Source organism: Xenopus laevis, chromosome 7L (genome assembly GCF_017654675.1).
Source record: "Xenopus laevis strain J_2021 chromosome 7L, Xenopus_laevis_v10.1, whole genome shotgun sequence".
Lineage (NCBI taxonomy): Eukaryota > Metazoa > Chordata > Amphibia > Anura > Pipidae > Xenopus > Xenopus laevis.
Window position 1 is genome coordinate 135,460,365 of NC_054383.1, and position 8,459 is coordinate 135,468,823.

The 8,459-nt window shown below is 39.8% G+C and overlaps 1 long non-coding RNA gene across 1 annotated transcript; it reads right to left on the minus strand.

The window, feature by feature from the left end:
• Positions 1-870: 870 nt before the first annotated feature.
• On the minus strand, positions 871-8,257 carry LOC121395683. The gene is made up of 3 exons (XR_005962620.1): positions 5,134-8,257; positions 4,942-5,019; positions 871-1,977 (listed from the first exon to the last, which is right to left on the minus strand). It is a non-coding gene; the product is annotated as an uncharacterized LOC121395683 (long non-coding RNA).
• Between the last annotated feature and the right edge of the window lie 202 nt (positions 8,258-8,459).

The following is an 8,459-nucleotide window of genomic DNA, read 5'->3' on the forward strand; positions in this document are numbered from 1 at the left end:
GTTTTTGCCCCTCTCCCCCATAGCTGTGACTGATGAAGCACCTGGACTACAGTGGTTACATGTATAGTATCTCCAATCTCAGAGGTTTGTAGCTCATTCAGAGTGATGTTCTCTTAGTGGTCTCTCACTGGCCTCCTCATTGCACTCCCACTGTTCTTGTCTATTTTTGGCAGATTTACTGTTGTGCAGAATTCTTCACGTTTCTGAATGGCTGGTTTAACTGGATATTCAGTCACTTGGAAATGTTCTTGTATCCGTTCCCTCACTTGGGCTTTACAATCAACCTTCTGGAAAATATTCCACGCAGATGAATCCTTATTAGAGGCAAAACAATCCTGCTGGGTTCATTTAATGTTTATATGACTTTTAAGCAGTCTTAAATTATAGAGATCCAAATAACAGAGAGATCCCTTATCCAGATCAGTTACCCGGGTCCTGGATAAAAGGCCCATACCTGTATATCTCTTTACAGTTACAGGAACTGACCAGCAGGTGGAGCTGTGGTTACAAAATTCATAATATTGGCAGGGGTGGTTCATACTTTTGGTATGTTATAGAATTACTAATTCTAAGCAACTTTTCAACTGGTCTTCATTTTTTTTATAGTGTTTGAATTATTAGCCTTCTTTTTCTGACTCTTTCCAGCTTTCAAATGGGGGTCTCGGACGCCATCTAAAAAACAAATTCTCTGTAAGGCTACACATGTATTGGTATTGCTCATATTCCAGTCTCTTATTCAAATAATTGCATGGTTGCTAGGGGAATTTGGACCCTAGCAACCAGAGGGCTGAAATTGCAAACTGGAGAGCTGCTGAATAAAAAGCGTAATAATTCAAAAAACACAAAAAGTAAAAAATGAAGACCAACTGCAAATTGTCTCAGAATATCACTGTAATGCCACATTACTGGGGTTATTTACTAACATCTTTAAAAAAAAAATCCTATTTTAAATTTCAAAAGCTCAACCAAACTCCTAACTGAGATTTTGCCTCATTTATATAACTTGAATTAATCGGATCGAGGAAAAAACTTGATAAAAATTAGTAAAAACCCAACTTGTACAATTTTTTTCCCCAAATTGATTTTTGCCCAAGAACCCCACATTTTTCTGATAATCGGGCTAAACCCAGCGCAAACCATGATATAATTGGGATAGGGACATCTCCCATTGACTTATACATGAGTTTGAAAGGTTTGAGATGGCAGATTTTTGGATCAGCTTTTGCAGCAGGAATAATCAAATCTTGATAATCTGATTTCCCAAAAAAAGCCTGATCAGAATATTTTGAGTTTTTATTAAATGACCCCCTACAGGTTGTTAATTTAAAGGTTAACTACTGAATGCCATACAAATGATCATGCACAAAATATAGGTTTAAAAATCAAAAAACTCTGGGCCACCCAACCCCCTGAAGTTGTCACCCTATGCAACGTTCTGGAAAACGCTAATGTGCATTGAAGTAAATGGAATGTTCTGGGCACACAATTATTTATTCAGGAAAATTATTTTATATGTTCAGGTTAACACTCTGTGCACAGGCATGCTCTGGTCACAATAATATCTTGCTGGTTTATATGTACAGGTAACTGACATGATCTGGGCAACGGCATGACCTGGGCTCCAAAATTAATAAGTCAGGAAAATGCTTTTGTGTGTTTCGTGGAATATTTATGGCACGGGGCATGATCTGGGCAAACAAATATCTAAACAGGAAAGTGGTTTTATACGGTCAGGTTAACAGAAGGCTCTGGGCCCAGGCATGCTCTGGTCTAAAGAATATCTTATCAATAAAATACGTTTATATGTTCAGGTAAATGACGAATGCTCTGGGATCAGAAAAATACTTTATATATTCATTAGTATGGAATGTTATGGGAACTGATTTCTCCTCCTTTGAAGCCCAAATTCCACCATATGGTTCAAGCTTTGCTCTCCTCTTGGCCAGAAAATATCTCTCCAAATAACTGTCTTCAACTCTGAAATCAAGGAAGGAAAAAAATGAAAACGAAACAACTACATGTCCTCTTCATGTGGAATAACATAAACACGGAATCTTCCCTGAGTCCCAATCTTAAGCCTTTTTGTGTTCAAATATTTTATTGGATGTTACACAATGGACAGCCAGTGGAAAATAACATGGCGGCAACAATTCTGCTGTCTCTGAAACACGTTAAAGTTAACAACGCATGTGTTTGTTTAAAATATAAAAATAAAAAATATGCAAATAAAACAAATAATGAAATGTATATAAATAATCGAACATCATGTGGATGACGAAGAAAGAGAAAAAACTTCGTTCTTTAAAGGATAAGTAAACCTTAAAAATAAGTGAATGTAAAATGAATGAGGGGGCTATTCTAAGCACTTTTGCAATGTACATTCATTATTTATTTATTTTTAATTCCAAGATATTAAGGGATACTTGTACTGTTACTATGAATGAATTGTGTTACAACAGCGCCACCTGCTGGTCATTTTCCCACCAGTCTGACCAGCAAGTAGTCAAGGAAGTTGTCAGGAGAAAGAAAGAGGCTGATGTTCTTCTGCTTAGGAAAGATGTGAGAAATGTTTCTAGTTTTATTTCTAAGCAGAAGAACATCAGCCTCTTTCTTTCTCCTGACAACTTCCTTGACTACTTGCTGGTCAGACTGGTGGGAAACTGACCAGCAGGTGGTGCTGTTGTAACACAATTCATTCATAGTAACAGTACATGTATCCCTTAATATCTTGGAATTAAAAACAAATAAATAATGAATGTACATTGCAAACGTGCTTAGAATGTACAAAGTGCTTACATTCGCTTATTTTAAAGGTTTACTTATCCTTTAAATTGTTGTATCCTCCAACTCTCTGCTAAGATCTGGTTATTATAGTCATGCGTAGACTTCACCATGTCCGAGGGGGACACATTATGCTGTAAAAATTCAAACCATTTGGAGGAGACTTTTAACAACGGATGTGAGCCTGACCCATAAATATCCCAATGTTTTTTTTTTTTAAAAGAGAGTCAATTGTTATCTGAGTGGAGGATTCCATAAACTCAACCAAAGCTTCAGCTGACCAATGGGGATAAGGTTGTTCTTATTATGGATCAGAGATAGACCACATTGGCATACTTGATAAAAATATCTATCCGACTCTGAATTTCCTCAAGGCTTTTTTCTTGAGCTATATAATCACAATACATAGTAGTAAACACGTATCCAGTGCCACCTAGGGGCCACCCATACAAATTGCGCTCTCACTACTAAGTAAATACATTAAAGGGCCCATTTACGAGGAAAACACATAATGGAGAGTGAAGCTGGGAAATGGTTCCCTCCTTGTGTGATTGGTGACTTCACTGGGGTCAGAGCTGGAACTAGGGGAAGGCACAAGCAGACAAATGCCTAGGGTGCCACATGGGGGGTGCAAGGCATGTACCTCTTAGTCCTTCCCTTAGTTGTATACCTCCCCATATTTGGAAAATAGAAAGAGGGACTGTTATGTAAGGAATCCCAAACTCACAACAAACCCCAATTTCCTGGCCTCGGCTCACGCTTCTGCCTATAACCGCCACCTTTCGCTTTGGGAGGAACCCCCTGCTACGTGGATGCTGCCAGGTCTTATAGTGAGAGGACCAGGGGGAAGTTCTGGGCAGATACGGGAACCAAACGTAAGCAGAAGGGACCGGGGAACAAGGAGCGTGGTTGTGGGACAAGTCAGGTCGATATCAATCAGGCAGAACAGTAACAAATCAGGAGACAAATGAGTAGTCGAGTGGTCAAACACAACGAGCAATCAATAAACGGGCAAAGGTCAGGGACAGGCAAGACTTGCAAGAAATAGAACCCAGGAACTATGAAAATAGACCTACGTTGGGCAGTGAGTTATTACCTGTGGTCCCTGTAAATTTTCTAATTTCGCGCCAAACACGATGACTTCAGACACAGTGATCACGTCAAACCCAGAAGAGGTGCGTCATTTGCGAAATGGCGCAGAAGAAAGAAGAGGTGGCGGGAGTCCCTTCCGTACCACAGCTAGACCACCAGGTACTCACACAGTTACAAAGAGATGAACATGCACCCTTTTTATGGCCACTCCCCCTATATACCACATTTATTTTTCAAAATTAGGCAGGCTATCGAAAGTTTTAACACATTTCTAGGGGTTTTAGGGTCAGGACTGTGAGGAGGGCTAGGCTATATATCGGGGAGGGCCAGGCGTGATTGGCTGATCACAACTCACCAATAAGGATACTGGGGTGAAATAGCGACGCCCAGGACCCAGATGACAAGGGAATGAGAACTTGCTGACTGCTCTCCTGACCTGATGGTTAGGGGCGAGTATCAGGATACAAACGCACACCCTGGCCCTCCAAAGCGAACGAAACCCTGGTGCCTAATCAAACAAATGATTTATGCTTTCAAAGTTGGCCACAGGGGGTCACCATCTTGTAACTTTGTTATACATCTTTGCAAGACCAAGACTGTGCACATGCTCAGTGTGGTCTGGGCTGCTTAGGGATCATCATAAACAAAGCTGCTTGAGTTCTGCATGGCTGGGAAGTAAGGCGGGGGCTCCCCCTGCTGTTCATAAGTATGATTGTTTCCCTGCTCAGCAGTTAGGGACCATCTGACAATTCCTATCCACAGCAGTAAATGAAGGGAGAATTTCACTGCATACAGTCAGGTTTCTTATAAAAACGGTACACATTTTTTAATTAAAGTATATTGGAGATAGGTTTCTTTTTCATTAAAGAAAGTTAAAATGGGATTTTATTTTTTGCCTTTACATTCCCTTTAAGTGGAAACCTACCTACGCTTTAAATTGCTTAGGCATTACGTTCTAGTATGCTTGATAAATGGGTTCACCCCCCAAACGTTGCATGCTTAATAAAAATAAATAAACGTTGCATATTAAATAAATATAAAGCAAGGGTCTCACCCTGCTGGAATTACCTGTGTGCCAGTGAACTTCTTGCAGTACAGTTAGGGGCGAGTAACCAGAGCCTGACACTTTAATTGGATCTTATGGTTCTGTATTGCAGTATATGGGTTTTGGGGAAAATGTGTTAAATAAACACAGTTAATGTTTGGACAAGAATAAATGAAAAAAATTAAGTAATACCATATACCCTTTGGTATTAATACCTTTATGCAATAATCCTGATTTCTTGCCTGGACAAGAAGACAATTTACTGCAAAAATGAGAAGAAAAACAAGGCAAAGTATTAAGACTCAGAGATTTTATAGGTGATTTCAAGAGAAGACCTATTCTACATTGGAGTGAAAACTTTATCACCCACTATATCCAAATACTAAAAATATTAAAATAAACTAAGACCTCCTACCTTGAGCTAACCCCATGATTTAGCCCCAGGGTTCAGTCTCTGTAGGAGCAGGTTACTTGGTTTCAATGTCACTTTGTGTTGTTCACTTGTACCGTTTGTTTGACTTGCTGCCTTGGAGCCGTATAATTAGTCTTGTGCATCAAAGGTTGTTTTTTTTATTTAAGAGTTTGCATTTCTTTTGTAAGAATATGTGTGACATATTGGTAGTACACAGACATTACTGCAAGGGGTAAAGCCAGTCTTACAGGTTGTGTAAATACGCTGAAGCTCATAGACCTCACAGTTGCTTGAGTAAGATCAAGAGCATGGACATGTCTCAAGCCCCTGGATGGTACCTTATACTGGATGAGCCTCCACCGCAGTATGATTCTCTGTATCCTGCCTACGAGCCTCCGAGTCCTAACCCATCATCCATAATGTATCCTGATCCTTCATTGCCTCCTTATCAACCTTCTCCTCATTTCTCAGCCACCATATCCAGGCCTTCTGAATCATCTCCTCCAGACAACCATGAGCCTTCAGCACCGTCCTGCAAAACCCATCGTTCTTCTCTTCACACACCACCACGCGTTCTGGTCGGGCAGTGGCTTGACTACAGTTACAAACTGAAGGCAAATAACTACGACTTGGTCTTCTCTTTTTTCAACCTTATTCTTTTCCTCCCAGTCGGATTGATTTCCATCATCTGCTGCTTCAAGGTAACCAAGCTAATGTCAAGACAAATCACTTGGTATTTAAGGTGGTCAGACTAGAAAACAGCTTTTCTGCTTAACCTCTTGAGCAAGGAGATTTATCTTTTATTGTGTGCCTATTGTTTACCCAAGAGGGACAGCAGGTGAATGCATTTCCTTTACCTTAATATTTTGGGGTTCAACCTCAGAAAGTAAGTAGCAGGACAATCTTAGTGCCTATAGATAATAAAATACTAAAAAATACTAGCATTCTTACTGAATCAGATAAATGTGAGTGTGGGACTGGCCAGATTAGGCTTGTATGCAGTTAGCCAGTTTGAATATTTTGAAATATATGGACATTAGATATTATTGTTGTCCAATAAATCATCCAAGACCTTCTTAAAAGCATGAATAGAATCCCATGGAACATCCCCTGGCAGGGCATTCCCCAACCTCAATGGCCTGGGTTTTCATCTGATGAGATATAGTCTGATGGACTCCTTGAAAAACCTTGACTTTTGAACACAGATGTATGAAACCAAGAAACCATGTCCATGACATATGAGGGGGTTCCTGCAGGCAATTGATAGCAGAGATCAAGCATAACCAGTATGTTGCTGGCTGATATGGCAAAAAAAGTGGCACTGTACATGACAATATATAGCTATGTATGTATTCTGTTTTCTAGGTGAGATGGTTGATCCATAAAGGAGAATTCCAGAAGGCGGAGAAGCTGAGTGGGGATATATATCCTTTAATTAATGTTTTTTTCTACATCAGCCTCTTGTTGGCTATCCCTGTTTACACTGCTATCATTCTTATCTGTGTTTTGAACCACAAAGATGCTCCACCCACAGAAAACATTTCCACGTACTACTTGGCAGTGGACTTCTCGCCCAGATAATATTTTGCTGTAGGTGTTGGAACTTGTAACACATTCTTGTTTATATCCCGGAGTCTATAGGCACATTTGTCTTGTTGCGTCTCTGAATTTCTAGATCTGGATGATTTGCCCTGAGCCTGTTCAATTCAGTTGGCATGTTCTGCACTTACCGAAGGGTCTAACCCACTGGGTTACCAATTTTGTGAATGAAATGTATACTAGTGTTAATGTCAGTGTATTAGGGTTATGGTTTTTGGTTAGGGTTGGGGTTAGGGTTATTAGGGTTAGTGTATTAGGGTTAGGGTTTTTGGTTAGGGATTTGGGTTGGGGTTAGGGTTATTAGGGTTAGGGGTAGTGTATTAGGGTTAGGGTTTTGGGTAAGGGTTTTGGGTTGGGGTTAGGGTTATTAGGGTTAGGGTTTTGGGTTAGGGTTATATTTTGCAATCTTAAAGTACACTATATGGGCAAAAGTGACCCACTGTAAGATTTATGATATATAATATTGATAATAATATTTCCCCTCTCTTACTAGGGTTATGGTTCTTTTGAGCGTGTAAAGTATCCACACCAATAAGTGTATATTAAATATATTGAATAATAAATCAGTGGATTGTTACACTTAAACAATTTCAATTAGACTATATTTACACTATTTACAGAATGATTGTACAGTTCCATCATTCTTACCAGACCCATCATAGTTTCTTTCTGGTCACCTGTTGGCTCCTGCTCCCATCTTCCCTCCAGTCTGTCTAGTTCTTGCTTTCTTCACATGCAAAAGTCCCCCATAATTTCCCATTTCTTCAAATCCAGGAGTCGGCCTTTATATAGGTTTTTGATACCTGCCCCCAACTGACCAGATGCCAAGATAATGCCCCAACTTGGCCGCATCCAGTTGATTGAGTTTCTCACATACATAAATGAGTTATATGACTCCAGTAGGAACACACAGCCCCCCTTCTATTCCCAGGAAACCCATTGATATGGATAATTTGAGTTTCAGGGTGGGACTTTGAACGTAAGATACAAAACTGACTCTGTAACCAATACAGCCCCCCATACATGGTATATAATATGTATATGGCCCCAACACATACATATGTAAATGGCATATCCAAAATGACTATTTCTTATACCACTACCTGTCCAACATCTCCCATTTCCATTCATATGGGGGAGGGGAGTGCCCAGCTTCCTGGTGCTCCTGGAATAATAGTTAAATAGCCAGCTCTTGTGACCAGAACTTGTTATACTTATCTGTTGTATCTGTTTGGGGTTTCCTAACTCAAATCTTGGAGATTTACCAAATAAAAAAAAAACACGAATCAAACAATTTGGCATAGAATTTAATAGAAAAAAAAACAAAACCAAAGTTGTCAGGTTATAAAATTTAATATACGTGCACACGCGTGTATAAGCTGGTATGTGCATGAAAAAGTGGCCATGCTGATTTAATGTGGAAATCTGAATTGCAGGCAGTGTAGAGACAATGGCCCAACTAGGGGTTGGTGCATATGAGGTAGGTGTCTAGTGTTCCTCAAGCTTTGTGTCCTAGGCACCTGCCTCTTC